Below are 18,585 nucleotides of genomic sequence, written 5' to 3' on the forward strand. Positions count from 1 at the left end.
AGAAATACTCAAAGGAGTAAACTTTTTTTAAGCATCAAAGCTGGGTACCTAGTAGTTCTACATATTGCGTATAGATGGCGCCAATATTAATTAATCACTTCATGAGTTTAGTGATTTTTAACTTGGTATATACTTGGTATATACTATAATAATTATTATAAGACTAAATACATTGTTTTTATAAATACATTGTGATGTTAGTGCAAACATTATAATAACTTATTGCAAACTTGACAAAGTAGACAAACACAGAAATGTATTTTTACTTTCATATTATTTTATACCAAAATCGACATGCTTACGGTATAAGTAGGGGGAATCCGGGAGACTTGCCCAGGTGGGAGAGTTGAACCACTTTCAATAACTTTTTAAATTAGGTGCCAAATTACGCCAAGTGGCAAACAAATGAACGCGCGTAACCCGCCAATCACAAGCAACTCAAAATTTTGAGTGATAACAGACGCGTTCGACCGTGAGTTCCGAAAAAGTGGTTTCATCGTCGCGGAGTGAATTTTTTTGGCTTTGTTGTTTTAATTGCTATGCACGCATTTATGAAGGTATATATCAAACACCTACGTTATTGCATTACTAGATTATCATATTTTGTCGTACGTTCAGTGTTGTTCTCCAGTTGTTAGTGGATTTGTTGGAAAAAATCAAGATATGGCCTTGGGTCGGGTGCGGGAGAGTTGAACCAGTCTGCAGTCGGGAGACTTGAACAATGGTTTAACTCTCCCTTTGCAGTTTGTATACTATTTAAGTTAGCTTTTGTTTTGTTTTAGAAAGAAAATGCCATTTCAGAATAAGCCTAAGGAAGGTAGTCGTCGCAGGAAACCGTTTACTAAGTCTAAGATTGAAAGCGCAGTCAGAGAAATAAAGAGTGGCAAATCTATTCGTCAAATTGCAATCATGTATCATGTATGGGATAGGCAAAACCACTTTACGGTATTACCTCTTAGGTGAACAAAAGTTAACACCTTTGCAAGACAAGGGGAGCCAATACAAATGCTCCCGGATTTTCAATGTAAATAAAGAGAAATTGCTCGTTCGTTACTTATTGACCTGCAGTAAAATGCACTATGGTTTAACCATAAAACAAACAATGCAACTAGCATTCGACTACGCCAAATTCCTCCAAAGTGAACATCCAAGAGGCAAATATTGAAGAAATAGGCAAATAGGCACATATTAATTAATAGTAAGAAATGTCTTTAAATTAGTTTTGTAGATATTTTATGTAGCAGTAGATACCTCAAAACGAGTATTTAATTAATAAAAAGAAGCGAATGTTATGTTAGGAGTTGCTCTGAAAACATTTTTCACTAAATTGTTAAGAAGATGATTATGAATAATCTAGTTATTGTTAAATGTGTCTAAATAATACATAACTAATGAATAATATGCTTTATTTGCGTCATTTCCCCTCTCTAAAAAGGTATGGGCAAGTGTCCCGCACCTGATGGGCAAGTGTCCCGCCGGTTGGGGAGACTTGAATCAAAACTCATTTTTTATTACAACTTAGTTTACTATCTTCTCCTTGCAACTTTTATTTTCAGAATAGTATAAAATCTTAGCCAGATAATAAGGCTTCCATATGGTGTAGATCTTAAAGCTCTCCAGGTCACTGATCAGATTTTATAGAGTTTTTAGTAAAAAGCGGTTCAAGTCTCCCGGACTCCCCCTATCATCTAAAATTCTCTAAGCACTTCAGACTAAATATTTCACAGTAAATAATTTCTCTTACTTGAAATACAAGAAAAGCCAATTGCAATTTCGTTTTACAATTTAAGATAAAAGCTTTTTCATGTCATAACTCAATGGAACAGACGTATCAGTAGAAATATTTATGTTGTGCTTGTTTTAATAACAATCATTGAGAATAAGATAAGATCTAAGAAGATAAGGCTTATTTCAACAAAGTATGAAACATTTAGCAAAACGATACTAGCTTTTGGCCCACGGGGTCGCACTTTCATTTTCAGGTAAAACAACTAAATTGGGGCTTTTAACCATACATTATAATCCTGATTTCTCCATTCGATAAGTTATTCATATCATAGGTTTTTTATGAATATATTGTATAAAATTTCATCTATATACATATTATTTATCATAAAATATAATTTATGTATAATTAACTAGCTTTCCGCAGCCGTATAGCTCGCATTCTTGTGGGATTTCTGATATAAAATCTATTTACTTTCTCAGGTCTCAAGCCACTTTGTGGCAAATTTTATACAAATCGATTATTATATTAAAATAGTTTGAGAGCGATTTTCTTTTTTTAAGAAAATTTTAAATATTTTTTTATTCAAAGTAAAAGTAATAGGTAACTATATAAATATTTTATTGATTATGTTCGAGTTTGTGTGTTGTAATAGGTTCAAGTGCCGAAGGGCTCTTTTTTTCAGGGGAAATTTTTATGTGGAAGTTTTCTAAATAAAATTATACATAATTTATAACTAATAACTATTTAACTATACAAATGTCTGTATAAAAACATAAAGTACATCGAAATATACTTTACAGATCAATTGAACCCCGTATTTAAAAGGAAAAAGTTCGCCATTTTGACTTTCAAAAGCCCAAAGCCGCATTTGCGTGTAGGTATGTGTGCAATGTGCATAGTTGACATTTTCGTTTTGTGCCATAGAAACCGTTAGGCGCGGGTCAAACACAAGCGGCGCGGGCGCGGGCGTGCCATAAGCGCACCTCTTGAATCTGTTTTGCACCACGTCCTTCTTATAAATTTTGTATGAAAGAATTTTGGAAAGGCGACGAGGCGGCACGCCACGGTTGCGCCGCGGGCGTACCGCAGGCGTACCGTAGGCGCGCTTCCCCCATCGCATCCAAATAGAGGTCAATTCACGGTCATACACAATCAAAAACAAATCGGGTGGTAGGAGACGGTAGCCTGTCAGTCAAAAATGTGTTCTCTCTGTGTGGAATTATATAGAGCTGCTATTACCTACCCTTCTTCGTTTTGTTTTTAAAGGTGAATTGAATTAATCGATGAAATGATTTACACAGGTGATGGCAGTAGGGAAAGTGAAAATGAAGAAGAGCATAATGAAAGTTCCCATGTATTTACAATGTCAGAAATAAAGATAATCCTGATTTTGATTGTGTTTTTTATTTATTTGTAATTGTAATAATATTGTGGAATGATCAGTACTGTAAATACTTTTGAACTGAGATTTTAATGATAAGATTTATATGGTTTAAATGTAAACCTGTGTTTGAAAACCATATTTTATCTATACTATATATAATATTATAAAGAGGAAAGGTTTGTATGTATGTATGTATGTATGTATGTATGTATGTATGTATGTATGTGTGGTTTTCACGCATAAACTAGGTACTGGACCGATTTTGATGAAATTTGGCACAGATAATCTTTAGACCCTTAGAAAGAACATAGGCTACCTTTTATTGCGAAATATGTACCACGGGCGAAGCCGGGGCGGACCGCTAGTACAATATAAATTTTGTGTTATTTTAACCTTCTTTTCTTCCATCATTACACCAGTACTACTTTAAAATTACTTTAAAAGTACTATAAAATTTTCCAAGTAAATTCCAACATTTTCAACAAAGATATATTTGCAATCGTGGGGTTATCCTCGCTATTTACTTACAAGGAATTATCAAAACAAAATCGTTACTTTCAAATTAATGTTAATCTCTTTTAGCACAAAAAACATAATTTTACTAAATTATGCATGAAGAAAATGCATTTAACCACTCTATATAAATATCATTTTCGGACGCCAACAGCGCGCCCGATGCGCGCCGGCAGCGCGCCCGAGGCGCGCCGGCAGCGCGCCCGCGGCGCGCCGGCAGTGCGCCCGCGGTGCGCCCGATGCGCGCCGCGCCGCTTGTATATGTCCCGCGCCTTAGCACGCATAAATAAGTAAAACTCATCCATAGCCACAGCACGTCTGCTGTACGGATTGATGTCGGCCATTAAAGTGACGTCACGCGTACAAATCTCGCAGCCTCTACAGTTGCGGGAAACATTTTTATTTATGACAACTATGTGGTTTGGAAACAGTTTTGAATTGTTAAAACCGTTAAAACTATTCAAGTAGACTTTAATAATGAATACTTTTTTAAATCCTTTACCTACTAGCAGGGGCGTGCACAGAGTTTTTGGACAGGGTAGGCAGAAATATTGCAATGATAATAAGTCATAAAAACTAATATTTCATATTGCAGTACTTGATTATTATATTACAGTATTTGATTGGAGATACATAGTATTTCCGCAAAATAATGGAAAACATATCACGAACATAGGTCATATTATCTATAAAATAATTGTCAAAGTAGGTATGATATCCTAACTAGTATTCTATATTATGTAATTAATGATTAACTTTACCTTTGTGTATTACAAATTCCGGTATAGATCCATTTATAGATCGGCCTTTTTCCTATCACTCTCTGTTTGATAAAAGTTTATTCATAAAACAAAAATAAGAATTTTTCGTTAAATTAGGTATGCCTTATTATCTTACAAAATACACTGATGATATACATAATCTATTTAGTTACTCTCAAAACACTTCACTTGCAAATTGTCGTAGTAAACATTATTAATTTTCTGAAAAAACAAATTTAACCTCAAAGTAAACGTTTGTTATTTCCAAAACAAAACAAACGAATAATGATACTATTTGCAGAATATGGTCTTTACCGCTACAAAATTGTATACATTATCACACTTCTTAAATTGGTCGCATATTCAACTTCAGTTTCGACTTTCGATGTAGTTCCGAATTCGGTTCGTACCTAATTCGTATATCTTCGTAAAAAGACACTGCCTACCTTGTGTGTTTGTGTGCGTGGTTTTAATACATCAGTGTGCCGTGTTTATAGGCACGCACACATATAAAATATGCGTAGACACGCAGAGCACACATATAAAAACTTAGACACGGATAGTTTGTGTCTTTGCCGTCCCGTGACGTACTGGGTCCTGTGGCGGCGCTAGTGCAGCGCATGAATAGTGACTTGAGCCGAGCCGGTGTTATAGAAATTAGATAATAATGCTACCAAAATACCGATAGATGGATCTAAAATATATTTGAAATATATTTTTATTTCATAACTACATTGCGCAATTAATAAAATTTAATGACGCTGTGAATTTCATTTATGCATTTTAAATATTGATCAGAGTTTGGTAAATGGTAGGGTAGGCAGTGTCTTTATGTCTTTATGGAATGCACGCCACTGCCTACTAGTAATTGAAAATTTATAGATATACAAGTATCTTTGCCCCGCGCTTTTAGCGTTATTATCTGTATATGATGATATAAAAGATAGCCTTCATCGATAAACGGGCTTTCTAACATTGAATTATTTTTTGATCGGACCCGTAGTTCCTGATAATGGCAGATAAACTGTTTAGCTTTATTATAATATTAAATCTCGCCTAGTAGGTATGGCTAAGGCGATATATTTTTAATATTTAATTTGCTTTCAGCACTTGTATGTTCTTTTATTAAGTATATTAATTGCTATCATGATAATAACATTGAGTTTATTAATAAATCGTTGATTAAAACTTTAAAGCGTTACTCTGGGGAGAAAGCTGTATAAAATTGCTGTCAATACTAGCTTTCCTTAGCGACGCTTTATTGCGCGACAGCCATTCCGCATACTAATTTCCATTTTCTTTCATCCCCTATACTCTAGTCTAGTTTGTCGCGCTGTAAGGCCTAAAAGTGTCCCATGTATTCTTTTAATTTTAGATATATATTGAAATTTAGCGAATTTTGAAGTCTTACGCCTAGAGTAATTGAAGAATTTATTGAAGTAAAATACTCAAATCCTGCCCGCCCCAGCTTAGCAACCTATGCCCTATAGTGTTCTGCACTTCAGCGATGTCGTTCATCGTACATATCTACTAGTTCCTGAAATTTGTTGAAAGACACACAAATACCTACTTCAGCTTTATATTATTTTAGTTTAGAATATAATTATTCATAGCGAGCAACTATATTATAGTGTTTCACAAAGTTTTGCTTTTTGTGCAATTTCAATTTAGCTGAAAATACGCACCAATTATAATTATAAACATAGGTTTGCATTAACTGCATTTAGTGATTTGTTAGAAGCGGGATTTTGATTCGTTGCCCATTTTTGATTTCCGATTTTAATCCTCTTTGTGTAATACGAGCTTGGTAAAATCTGCGGTAAGCCTTAGTGCATTTCTGCACGGACGAAGGGATATTGAGATGTTTATATCAAATATTTTTTTAAAAACATTTTCATTAGTGCGCTATTACTTTATCTACCTATTATCAGGTACTTTATATTAATTATTATAACACAGTAGTTTATTCAGTTCAATTGAAAGCCGTTGTAGATCCAGTTACCTCATTACTTCCACAGATAATATAGTCATGCCAAAAAGAAATAAAATCTCCGAACCCTGGGTTATGATTCGAGAACGTTGTTATCTCAAACAAATGTTATAGTCCAAATAAGCGTCCAAGTGGTCACGGGAGAGCGAAAATTTTGCAGAATCGCTTAGTGATACCCACTTGCTTCCAGTCCGCTCCAGTTCAGAACATTTACATTTTGCTCGACACATTTACATACTCTTTGCCTGCCCTCTCATCGGAATAACATCTAGTAAAATGCAGCACCAACAGGATGCTTGCTGAATTATTGAAGACGCGTTTTGCAACTGTTAACAACATTGTCGAACGATTTATGTTCTAGTGAGTTCTAGAGCGTTTGCTTTTTTCTTTTTCAGCGTCGTAAATTATTTCGATAGTTCAAAGTTGGAATGGTCCGATTATCGTCGGTCGATGGGAAGAATCAGAATATCATAGTATATTTTAAGTTGTCTTTGAGTTATGTTAGTTAGCTATACTACGAATAAAACAAGATAAACAACTAAAATAAACTCATATCAAATATAATTTAAATGTAAACCTACTATACATACCTACATATTTAATTTCCGTTATTCTCAGCATGAATATGACTCGTCTGTATCAATTTACTCTTGGCATAAAAAGCCACAAAATCGGTCGTAAAAAATTTATCATACAGCAATTATCCAGATGGCTTTTACCAACTTATTGCTTCTCGCGACAATGCCATCCAATTGCAGTTAATCTGCTTTCGCGCTGATGATATTCGGTAATCCTTTTTAAATCGCCTCCCATCATGTGACAAAGCCTATCGACAAAATTACTAACCACATTGTGAAAGGGAAATCAGCTTAACAATCCGTATCTACATGCATCGTTGTATCGTTTCAAATTAATCCCATTATACTATTGAAGTTATCAAAGTTGAGTAGATAATTCATTATAAAGTAAAATGTAGATACAACATTAACTATATAATGCATAGACTATTTAAGTACTACGACTTTAATTGCATAGGCATCTTCACCAGATAACACCCACGCCATGAGGTAAGAATCAAAATAAAAAATTATAAGATTAAATAATAGGTACTTATGTTCATCAAGCTTCAAATATATTGAAATCGGGCGATAAAATCTATAATCATAAAATAAACGTACCTAATCATTGCGATGTACATTTTTATATTTACTCCAACGAATGTACGAACAAATGATCCAAAATTAACATCCGCAGCGACTGAAAATTAAATTGTCGGTCAATGAAACATGCAAATGAGTCGCAATCACTGCTGCTTTGTTCTGGTTGTATTGTTTTGTGGAACTTACAACAGATTTAATGCTCTTTTCTCCACACTTTCAGGAAGTCCAATTCGACTGTCACGTCTCAATTTGTGTTTTATCAACGAGAAATTATATTATCTCCCAGTTTGCAAGCGGGTTCGCATTTTTGTGAATAAATTAACGTTTTTGTGGTGTCATAATTTGGGTATTGTTTAAGTTTGGTTATAGAGCAATACAAAGAGAAGAAAAATGGAATGGAAATGGAATGCTGCATATTATTGAGATGTTTAATGTATTAAATATTGATACAGCAGATGAGATTTATCTATGCAGACAAAATGAAATCTATGAATTCATATTGTTTTTATCGCTTCATAATGTAATTGTAGTTAAGCTTAGAGTAGATAGAAATTATTGTTGCCGGACTGTTTATTTTTAACGTTGTTCTCTACGTATATTAGTTTTTGCTCAGCACGTTTGCTGGTTTACGAAGTCCTGAAGAAAAAAGGTAAACTCTGATATATGAAACCATTAAAAGTCCGCCCATTCAGGCGGAAGTTTGCTAAAAATAAGTACCCATAGTTCAATTTTATTGAGCAATAAAATCGAACAATAATTATTGTACTGTTAGATTATCTAATTACAATACTGTTGTGTATCCTTTATTTATACCTTGTATGTAAAAGTTTTATCAGATTTATTATGAAAGCTCATATTATATATTCTGGTAGAATCTTAAAAAAATGCTGGAATTTAATTTGATGGTATCTCACGTTTTCCTTGAAATACGATTTATCTCTCTCAGGAAATTTGTTCTAGTGGGTACTTCGTTTACTTCAAATGATTAACCGGCAAAGTTTGAAAAAGTGACCCGTGGCTTAATCTAGGTTACTTCATAGAGGATATTTATTTTTAGCATGAAACCTTACGTATACTAGAGACCTCAGGTTTTAACATCGATAAAAAAGAGTGAGTGTTTATGTAACTCGGATTACCAGCAACTGAAAAGGTAAAGCTTGCAAAAGTTGTATTTATTTCTAAAGTAGTCTATTTATTCGATAACTGTATTAATATTAGTGATCATAATTTTGGAAAAAAGGTATAGGTAACAGTCGATTACTTGTGTAAGTCAGCCATAAAAAAAATATCACAATAAACTCCTAAACGCGAATAGTTAGTATGTCGTATCCCCAAAATAACTCACGAACGAACAGCGAAAAGGTTTCGTACAAAAGCCTTTTGCCTTCATAGTCTTTGTTTACAATGGAGGTCACATCAGGTATTGTTACCAACCCCTTTATATGGCAACCCTCAGACATATTGTATTTACTGAAATAACCAAAACGAACCTGAAGTTAATATTTTCTACTTTAATAAAAAAACGCTGTTGTTTTCCCTTTTGCACCAGGATCATTCTGAGTTTCGATTTCAAAAATTCCTTACAGCGATGTAGTTTTCAAACATTATTCTTTTTAAATCCATATTGATGCATGTTAATTAAGCTAGTAATGAAAGTAGAACAAACGAAAATGATCCGTCCATGAACAGGAAAGTGCTCAATTAGCGAACATAGGATTTTGAATTGGAAAACGCTTTAACTAACGACGTAATAGTTCAACTGATTTCTGGCAACTGTTAATTGGATTGTTGCTCTAAGCGTAATTATAATGCACAACATTTAGTACTAAACGTTAGTGGTTAAGTTTTATCAAAATAATGTATGCTCGGATTAATAAATTGAAGAAAATTGCGGAAGTCATTTCAGAGTTTACAAACGTTTTAAACCTCGTAGAAGTTTATATGTCGCAGTCATCTAGTTGTATATGCTATTTGATTAAATGACTAGCGCCTTCATTGAATTACAATGTTTTATTGAATGACTAGACCGAACGTTCATTTAACAAACATCACTTCAAATAGCAGATTCAACCAGATGACGGCGACAGATACATTTTTAGGTAGGATGTTTCATTTTATGCTCTGGTACAAAATGCCAATTATGCATGTAAATTAAAAAAATATATATATTTGTATAGTAGTACAGTGTAGTTAGGAAAATCGCACAAGTTTATGTGCCTAAAATGCTATTGAATAAATCAATTTTAGATATTTCCTACAATTCAAATATGTATGTAATAGTTTGCATTTGAAGCCATAAGTTTATATTCCATAATGTAGTTTAACATTTATACTAAAGATTTCCAAAATAGATAGTATTGAATTTCAAACTAGGCCAAGCCTGTCATTTGAACGCCAATGGGGATCTGTAAATGAAACGACTAGACAGCAGTATAATAAACTACACATACTAGTATTCCAATACAATTTATATGATGTATAAGAGAGTTAAAGATGATACTTTTCTTTAATCGTATGAACTCTACATTTAGGTATGTCGGACGTTCCGATTGCTGTGCTTTTTGTTTTAAAAGGTTTAGGGTTCAAAAGGAGATAAAAGTGCCGACTATTATACTGAGAAAATAATTTAAGGTAAGGTAGCATATATACAGAATATGTATACGGTATTAATCGCGATTTTAATACGTAAAACACTCAGATGAGTTTCATTATTTTCATAATTTAGGTTTCATAATAATTTCTTAAAACAGAATACACAGAAAACACCTTTATATACAGGGATTTTATTTTTATTGAGTACTTAGAAACAAGTGGATTTAGTTTTCTCTTCATATTTTATTGTTTTAGGAGCAAAAGCTTCAACGAAAATAGCTAACAAATTGGACGAAGTTTGGTAAACCGAAGTTTCTCGAGATAAATCGATTTGGAAAGCTGTCATTTCGAGGTAAATTAGATTTACTGCGAAATCTTAACATGACTCATATGCTATACATAAATATAGGATCTGAATATTTTCTTGGATTTTCTATTTTTTAATAAAATTAAGTAACATTGATTATTGTAATATAGATACGCAATATTAATCTTAGATATTTACTTGAAACATTCCTCCAACAAATAAATTTCTTTAAAATGGAATGTGACGAAAATACACAAATATAAATGCATAAATTTTTGCATGGTGTTATAGCAGCCATAACTTAATTTTGGAGAATTTAAAAAAAAATACAACGTATCACCAAGTACTGTCCAATAGTGACCGTGTTATGTTCTTCATTTTCGACTAAGAAACGAAATCGTTTGTTGCAGTTATAAGACAATAATAACGATTGTTACACATTTTACACGACTGTCACCGAAGGACCATTTTCAAAGAAATATCGTTCGTGAAAATTGTGGGAAGAAATAAAATAGTGCTTCGGGATGCATCGAAAAATTGGAAAGTTTCGGTCTAGTTATTCGCTTCTATTGTCACTTGTCGCGGAATGAAATATGTGTTTCTACAAGTAATACAAATTCCTGTTTTGTTATTTGAAAACTTTGAAAGATTTATACGGATGTAAATCGCTTGCCGAATATCCGTCATTTCAGGAAATCGTTTGGTTTGAATTTAAAAGAAATAATATTTTAGTATATTTATCTTATGAAAATTATTTTGTATACATATAATATGTAGTTACTAATTGGTCACCTTCATTAATAGCTTTTAACTTATCACTTAGAAGCATTAAAATAAGTAAATGAATTACAGATTCCAAAACTCACATTAATAAAAACAACCACTTTTGTTTTCGATACAAAAAATATACTAATACCCACAATCAATAGGTAAATGTTATGTAAGTACCTACTTAGACATAAAACACAGTTTACATCGCTTTTCGAGCTCTCGTTAGTTTTTTCTCGTTAAATCCAGTTAGCGAGGAGTTCTAGCCTAGATTTTCTAATGGTTGGCTCGATTCGTTGTTTTATTTGGGTTTTACCGTCGTAGCCCCGCATCAACTTCTCGGGTATCAAGCCGATAAGAGTGATTGGAAACTGTTTTATTTTGCGAGATAAATGATTGAGTATTGTATAATAAAACGCGCGTTGTTCTTTTTAGTGTAGCAATAATGAAAACTAAGTGCTCAGCTTAATCACAATAAGGTCTATTACGGTCTATCACGCGCACTGATATACCTTATTTCTTTTTAAGACTTGAGGGCATTCGTCCTTTTTAGATAAAGTATTATTCAGCTCAGCTAATATGGCTTTTCGTGGCTTATTTCAACCGGGAGATTGAATAGATGCTTAGGGTACTCATACCTTTATTCTGATCGAGCGACTCTACGTATGCATGTATATTGTAGGTAGGTATGTATGTATATTGTATTGTATAACAACTTAATATAATTTCGACCTATGTTTCTGTATCATAGTTAGAAAATGATTGTGGTGTGCTACATCCAAAAATTACAAAAATACTGTTTCACTGTTTATATGACCATATTTGTGGATATCAAGAAGCTTATATCTTATACACTGGAGATTTCGGTATGAACATTTGACGTGTAACAAGAAAATTGTTGTGTTCTATCACTTTCACACCTAACTTGGTATTGCCACTGTTAATACGAAGTTTTCCCAAGGCTACTATGTATGCTGTAATATTCTGTGCAAAAGGTTAGTTTTTGTACATGAGTTTGTTGATAAATTGCCAACAGCGTCATTCAGAAGCATTGTTGGATGAGACAATTATTATTTATGCTAAATAAAATAAGTATCTGAACCAATTATTAAAAAGCGATATTCCCTGATTATGGGTAGTTACCATAATAAAATTGTAGCAACTCTCACTTTGACAATATGGCATAAGTGTCAAAAAAATTGCGTCGCTTCGAATATTTAAGTTAATATTGTTGCGTATTTAATAAATATTTTCCGAATATAAATAATGTATTGCATTGTGAAAAATTGCAGAAGTTTTTGGACACCAAATTCTGGCCTATAATTTCACAGGCAAGTGTATATTTACGTTATTTACAATATTCCTCAATACTCATGCATTTACCTGTTTAGAATCATTTTAATGGCAAAAATCGTCAAATTTATCATCATTTTACTAAGCAATCATGTTAAATAAGTTCTTTTCCTAATACTTTCATCATTTTTCAACAAGTTTTCAACAAACAAATTTAACAAGTAAGGTAACCATGATGATGGGTTTTTACGGATGGCGACGATAATAAGGTAACGGCACCAGTGGTGGACAAGCATCCAGTAATGGACAAAATAAATATTAAATTTAAATATTAAGACCAAAATTAACGTTATATAATTTGGCAATACTTAAAATAAAAGTTTGGTTCATAAGCTATCAAAATACGACATTTCATCTTATTCGGCCAAAATGTTTGAAGATGGCAGAACGTTATGTTTAGTTGCTGCGACTCGTTTCGAAGAAATCCGTTTTAACTAAGAAAATCCTTAAGGAAGTGAGGACACAATTTTGGTTATAAGAATTTTTGTATAAATGTCAGCAAAATTTTATATTACTTTTATTTATAGTAGTTAAGTGTACGAAATATTACACGATTTAGTATCATGATAGGTTATGTTGTTTAAATAAAATTCATCAGTGTCCATAACTGGATTTAATTCTATGGATATATCCATTTATGGACATATGTCGAAAATAAACTTTTTTTAAAGGTATTAATTACATGCGCTTTTCTGTATTGTCTTTTCTTTCTGATTAATAATATACCTATCACGACCATTTCAAACAAAGGGTTCCAATATTGAACAACAATTGTCCATGACTGGATTTGCTTTGGTTCCTATAATGGACATTGATATTTTTTGTTAAAATTACACTAATGGGTCCAACAACATAATATCTATCTAAACATGAAGAATATATTTTAGAACAATGGGTCATTATGTGCTGTGCGACTCGTTCTCGGCTTCATTCTCTATCACTGCGTAGAAAAGTCGCATACTTATGCCTATTGTAACGCATCTATCATAGAGAGTTCTCTGATAAACTGTTTGGATCGTTGTCTGCTGCTAAATTTCACCACCATATAGCACACACGCTTAAATTTCATCCACACCATCTTGACAACAGTTTAAAAAAAGCTTTTTGCCTCGTGCTACAATTTGGAATCCATATCGATGGACCGATCAGATTAAGGCTGCTGGCGGATTCAGATTGGCGATTCACTTCACGAGTGTAGCGGAATGCCAGGAAACAGAGAGATATGGCGGAACATCGTGAAGCGGGTAACATCTACCCCCCTAGAGTGATATGACGAAGAAGAAGAAGTCCCAAAATGGATGGAATGGCAGTACTTTTTTTAGTTATATTTTTCATCCCTGACTTATTGAGAAAAAAAACCATATTGGTGTTTCTTAACGGACATAACTCGTATTTAACGATGCATTTGTCCAATTTTTGCATAGAAAATGGAAATTAAGACTGTTTTAAATATTATAAGTATGCAAAATAATTAATAAGTACTATTTTTTATAAATACATCTCCGATTTATTGTATTCCAATCATCATTTTCAAGATTCTATTGCTAACTATAAGTCTTCTCCAAGTGTAAATAACTGGAGAAACGACATTAGGTACAGTCCATAAATGGGTGTTCATAACTGGATGTTGTCCAAAACTGGGTGTCCATCATTAGATTTTTCACTGTCCAACACTGGTGCAAAAAATTGGTTTTTTAATTTATAAATAACTTTATTATTTATGCATTGTAATCTTTTTTCTAACATTGGTTACGTTAAACTAACATTGAACTAAAGGTATAACTAAACAATATCCAATAAAGTTAAAAAACCTACGAGAAATTTGTAAAAAACTTCAATTTTTTCCTTAATCTGTACAAGACTGGTGCCGTTACGTTATATTGCTAAACAATATTATGATGAACATTTAGAACACCATTTTAAAATTTTTTATACTAGTAATGAAACAACACACGACATCGGTATTGCACTCACATATTGTCGTTTGTTCTTTTTTACATTGAAATTTATACTTTTTAACCTAATATTTTTTTGTTTTACTTATTTCAGCTTTCCAAAAATGAAATAAAAAGAAATAAATGGCTGTCCATAGTGCCTATCAAGGGTAAAATTTATCAACATGCCAGAATATGCAGTTTGCATTATAAGCCTGAGGATTACGGTCCAGAAAAAAAATACCTTTTGAAAAGTGCTATACCTTTTTATTTACCACATTCTTGTTACTGCGTCTCAACTGTTAAAGTAATTTTAATTATATTATAATTAACCACCATGAAACCATTAGTAACCGTAAGTACAGCTCCTGAAAGACATACGAATTTCTGAGAACTGTAATATCGTTACCACACATCAACACTAGCGATGCAACTCTCCCTTTGGAATATTGAAAAGTTTTGGACTGAAGCTTGAGTAACCAAAACGATGTTTTAATGTATGTAGCACTCATTTTAATTAAAAAATCGTAGTATGAGATCAAAAGTTATCAAGCGTTATTTAAAACTATCATTCTCTACCAATTAAAATGGTATGTACCTATAAAGATGATAATTATTCATGTAAGTTGACCAGTAATATTATAATATAAATACTGTTAAAATATATGTCGTTATTATTTATAGACCATGATTTTTAGTTTTTTTTATTTCGAAAAATCCTGAATATACAAACCAGTGTGGTCACCCACAGAAAGAGACAAAAAACAACACTGACGTCATTCAAGGTTATATTTTCTTGTGACAAGTTAATGGTCATAGTGCAATCTCCAGTGTATTAGATATAAGCTTCTTGGTGGATATCATAAGGATATACCTAATTCGCATAAATCTCATATGCTCTATACTCCAAATTTGATTCAAAATGGCTAAAAATGTCTGAACATTGATGATATCCGCTAAGCCAGGCATCGGGAACGAACTTTGACGTCCATTCAGTTGGATATATAGCCAATCCATTCAAGCTAAGTCCCCGTGATTGATTGCTTAGCGATGGATGACGTTTCGACGCTGTGTGTGGTATTATCTTGTCTGTTTCGACAATTATTTCTCGTATTCGTTATCTCTTATTTATATGCTAGACATGGATATAGTGATTCAGGCTTCTTGTATTCAGGGATAGTGTATTATAAAAGTTTATTATTTCGTTGTAGGAGGCTTCGTTTCACTACATTAAGTGTAATTTATAATATGCAATAAACGGAACAGATAGTAAGTATAGGTCTACCAGAATCTGATGGCATATTTATATTTCAAAAATACGAGATTTTCATGTGGCAACTTTATTTGACAACTATCAAATTGGTTGTCAAATTATTTGTGTTGATGATTAATTTTTAGGATTTTGTCTTCAAAATCTTCAAAATGTCCATAAAACCGCTGCGATCACAAGCAAGAGTTGTTGTTTACAATGTGTATAGAAAAATATTCGATGAAGAAGGGTCAAACACATCACAATTTTCAATTTTAAAGCGCGTGAAAGATTTTATTGCTAAGTTGGACTTACCCGGTTTTGATACTTTAATTTAAAAATGTTATAAATAGGTAACTATTATATTGTTTGTTGATTAAAATATAATTTTATGAAAACTTATAACAGATTCGGCTATTTGTCAAGTCCAAGGTGTACAAGTCAATTTTATAATGTGTTAATACTTACGAAAATAAACATGATTTTATTTTATTATTGTTTTATTTTATAAAAAATTATAAACAATCGTTAAATATACCTAGTAAATAAGTTTTGATCTGCATTATCATTACATCCATATTTTCACATGCCATAATTATATACATATATTCAAATATAGGTATGTGTAAATACATAATATTATTATGTATTTTAGAAAAGTAATATGTATATTATACATGTAATAAGTACCTAGATAATAATACGTGGATATCTCATTATTAAATACAGTATTATCCACTTGTGTAATGTGACTAATGATATTGAGGACAAAATAAAAAATACGCAGTATCAAGATCGTTCAGTCCATTTTCCCTAGGGTTGCATACTCTAAATTTTGATTTCCCTAATTGCCATCAGATTCTGGTTTACCTATACATTAGTGATATCTGTTCTGCGTATTAACATAGGTGGATATATAAGAAAAACCTATAGGAGTTCATTTTTAATATCGTTATGAACTATTTGTACATTCCGTATGGTAATTTTTACAATTAATATTTCACTGAAATTCAAGTGCTTCTTTGAAGCTCAAGATCTTTATCTGATCTTAAATCATAAATTAAACGTTGAAATGTTTTAAGCTTGGTGTTACTCTCAGTTACAAACAATAGAGTAAGCTTATCATACTCAAATAACTTTTGGATTATGCCGTAAATTCTATTGTGGTTCAGTATAAAGGAAATAATTGTTTAATTTATCCTAGTATATATATAATTATAACATTAATCGTTATATTCTATGTCATTCTGGCTACGAGTAATTTAATTCATGCAAAAAAAATGTCAGTATACCATTCTTTAATTTATCTTGTTGTAATAGCAAGCTAAGTAAAGTCAAATATTATCTTGCCGATTTGTAATTTTCATAAAACCATTCAATTATATATACTTATATTTTATCTTTCTAACAATATAGAATATAAATACGTAATAATTGCATCGTTTAAACGATCTGAAAGGGTGAACGTAACGTTTCAAGTTTTCTATTTGCTTATTTGACGGCAAGTGCTAGTCTTTTATGGCTTATTCTCCTGAAGAGAGCAACCTAACCCTTTCACTACTATTTGAACGGAAACCGACTTAAAGTACGGAGGCGCATTTAAAATTTAATGAGGTGTTACCCTGACTTTACGGTCTATTCCATGGGAGGGAGCGATAAAACACACGAGCGTTTATCAATAAAATTATTTATAAAGAAATGAGAATTTATTACCTTAATGTTTTATTTCATTAACAACATATTATGTTAGTCTTGTATCTTATTAAAACACAAGTACGAGTTTTAAAACTCTACCTGTACGAGCAATTGCATCTTGCACTGTTATATATAACATAACAAATAAATCGCGTTTTATATCCGTTAAAAATCTTTAATATCTAAAACGTAAATATGTATAAATGACAACGCCGACTCAACCGAGGCAAGATAAAACGCGCTCGCATTTAAATTGGAGAAAAGTTTCATAAAAGGGGTGCCAACGCGGATTGGAGAGGATTTTTGGTCGAATTGTGATCATTATCCCCGGATTTGAAGGGAACTTCCCACTTTATACTTAAACCTTTCTGAATTCTATTCATACAGCTGTTTGTCATGTATTCTGCGAACTTATAGTATGATACTTTGAAGGTGGGATTTTTCCTCTTTTATCGCTTCATATTATTGGGCAATTCAAGAACAAATTGTAGAGATGTCTGTTTATTGTATATTTCGAAAAATTTTAACCTAAGAACATTTTATTGTAATATTGTGTAACTTATACAAAAATATGTATGTATAAAAATAAGGATTAAGAAGGAAAATTATTCATTATAAACAGTAAATTCTGAATCAAGTATATGTGCTCAGATTTTCCAATGTATGTTACTAGTAATTGACTTGCGTTCTATCCTGGATTAACAATTTCCTTTTTTCAATTTCCATTTCGAAAGCCCGGTTTAATCTCAGATGGGTTTCCTGAAAAAAGTACAGGTCAAATAGATCGAAAGGTAATTTGTGAATTTCCTTTCGGTTACATTTAGAGATCGCTACCAAGATATCGCTAAAAGCTCTAATCAATTACACGATAGCATCGCATTGACCCCTATACTGCGGTGTACCATGATAAATTTATATCCAATGCTGGGGGTAGGCGCCACGCCTTTCATGATACCCTGGTAATAGCCCACTATAATATTGTAAGGTGTATGGGTAGTTTTAACGACTTTTAAATTGATGTTTGCTTCCTTTGGTTGCTAGATATCAAGCTGTAGGTATTCTGTATGCATAACTTCATTACGGCTGTTCAGATAACACTCTGTAACCTCCTGCTATATGTTTTGCCCTTCGAATGTGCAGATAAGTTGAA

At 32.4% G+C, this 18,585-nt stretch overlaps 1 long non-coding RNA gene across 1 annotated transcript in view; it reads right to left on the minus strand.

The window, feature by feature from the left end:
* LOC149484105 (uncharacterized) overlaps window positions 1-18,585 on the minus strand; it is a 219,251-nt gene that overhangs the window by 108,215 nt on the left and 92,451 nt on the right. The gene's annotated exons all lie outside the window — the stretch shown is intronic.

This window comes from Colias philodice, chromosome 12 (genome assembly GCF_061535455.1).
Source record: "Colias philodice isolate Cphi_HAF_F1 chromosome 12, ilColPhil1 Martin Lab GWU primary, whole genome shotgun sequence".
Lineage (NCBI taxonomy): Eukaryota > Metazoa > Arthropoda > Insecta > Lepidoptera > Pieridae > Colias > Colias philodice.